At 42.9% G+C, this 2111-nt stretch overlaps 1 protein-coding gene across 2 annotated transcripts in view; it reads left to right on the plus strand.

Moving 5' to 3' along the window:
- Positions 1 to 406: 406 nt before the first annotated feature.
- LOC109514414 (C-myc promoter-binding protein-like) overlaps positions 407 to 2111 on the plus strand; it is a 42095-nt gene continuing 40390 nt past the window's right edge. The window contains exon 1 of one of the 2 annotated variants that reach the window (XM_019867511.1): positions 407 to 676. The gene's annotated coding sequence lies outside the window, so the exon portion shown is untranslated. The remainder of the gene's footprint in view (positions 677 to 2111) is intronic. The other variant, XM_019867512.1, reaches the window with a different exon arrangement.

The raw sequence follows: 2111 nt of genomic DNA on the forward strand, positions 1-2111 counted from the left end.
CGTTCAACCAATCTCAGTCAATACCTCTCTCTCTCTCTCTCTCTCTCTCTCTCTCTCTCTCTCTCTCTCTCTCTTTCTCTCAGTACTGTTACCCGTTGAAAAAAAAGTAACGAGCAAATTTCGACAAAGAAAGGATAAACACTATATATACGGGTTTACAAATGTAGTGAGTAAAAGTAAGAAATCGTCAGAATTGGCCGGATACATGATGGAAATCTACGGTAACTAAGTATTCCAATATCCTGTGAAAAATGTTATCAAAATTAAGGTTTCCTTCCAAGTGCAATTTGTTGGCCTTCCCTTTCATACAAATGAGAAAATGTGTGGAGGAAATTGAGATTAACCTCCAAATTGAATGCTGACGGAATAAGGTCATCGCAGGTGTATGTGTGCGTGCGCATGTGTACCGCGAGCACGTATGTGCGCGCGCACGCGCTGGCCAGCGGATTCCTCCCATCACAACCAAAATGGCGACTGAGCGGACAGCCGGCCCGGCTCGCCGCGATGACTGACAGGCGAGCGAAAACGTTTCGCTTGGCCGGACTCTACATAGTCACATTCTGGGACGACTGACCATACGCACGAAACGATGGCTACTACATAAGTGCAGTGGCACCGGTAGATGACACACGACGAAGCAGCGCCCGAAGGACTAAAAATAACGTTTTCAACTGGGGTAAGTAGGGAATGATGAACCTAGTAGTGCAGCTGCTGCCTGTTTTCTTGAACAGAATTCCTCTGAAGCGAACCAGCGAGCCCTCGCTCTCGCTCTCGCCATCTGTCACTGCTCGAGACTGAATTTTGTCCTCCTAGCAGAGGATGTAACGTGTGCTCTCCTCGCTATCTTACTACAGTGTGTGCCACAGGTTGTTGTAACACACGCCACTTGAATTGTTGAATGCTTAAATCACCTGGACCGATGCAGCGATGAATTCAAGTCACGTTGTAGTCAATCCAAATGGCTCCATCGTTGAAACGTGTTAACTGTTTTAACCCCCCAGCATATTGTGGTGTAGTGCTATAAATACATCAAAACACCGTGGAAACCCAGTTGCTTCGGGTTATTTTAGGGTGATGATGTTAGAAATCCGTCTCTTGTTCTAATGCAGTAAGAATCAATGAGCAAGCTGCTTCTGAGTCCTGTGCAGTAACTTAAAGGCTGCCGAAATGTTAAAATGCATTCCCCCCATCATATTTTACACATTGTTCATATACATAGACGTGTCTAATGCACACTGCTTTGATGATGCATGAATCAAACGAGGCTTTGAACAGGTTGTTGAGTACTGTAGTTTTGTAACTCGGAGAGGCAAGGTTTCTTATTTATCTGGGATACTTCTACTCCTGTCAGTGTATACCTGAGCAAGACACTGAACCAAAAGTTGCCCTGGATGGGCTGTTATCAATGTGTGAAACAAATGTTCAATTTGCTTTTGCAAAGAATATGACAGGTGCGAAGTACTCATCCAGAATGACAAACGGCACTTTGCAACCTGTATGTTGCCAAATTATTCGGTTTCGTTGAAACTTATCTTGTGAGGTTACCTTTTTACTCCTGTTCACCTATGAGATTACAGTGTTTTTATGTTTGAAATGTTATCTCTGTCAGATCTATTATCGTGTCTGAAAATAATCTAAACCATATTACAGCTCATAATGCTCCAGTTAGTGAAGAAAGTCAAAGGATCAATTTTTTTTCAATTAAGTTTAATATCACTTTGTAGTATTTGGATCGGTATCCAGCAGCTCAAGAACTCAGATTCACCATTTGGCAATAAGCTTAAACACGCCGGCCGCTCTTGAGTATTTGACACCTTTTTAAGAACCTATTGTTATTACGGTACCCATATTATTGTTCTTACTAATGGCACTTACCCACTAACAAATGCCAATCTAAAAATGTTAAGAAGCAGCTGTCCTACAATTCACTATGTATGCGTATTCATCTTTCTGTACAGCAGTTATGATTTAACCATTTAATCTCAGGAACAATGATGAGTGTGCTTGTTCATATAATCTAAATTGGCATCATCGCATTTGGACATGCCACATTACCTTAAAGCCCCCCCCCCCCCCCCAAACACACACCCCACCCCCCCACCACACCACCC

Source organism: Hippocampus comes, unplaced genomic scaffold (genome assembly GCF_001891065.2).
Source record: "Hippocampus comes isolate QL1 unplaced genomic scaffold, H_comes_QL1_v1.1 scaffold2, whole genome shotgun sequence".
Lineage (NCBI taxonomy): Eukaryota > Metazoa > Chordata > Actinopteri > Syngnathiformes > Syngnathidae > Hippocampus > Hippocampus comes.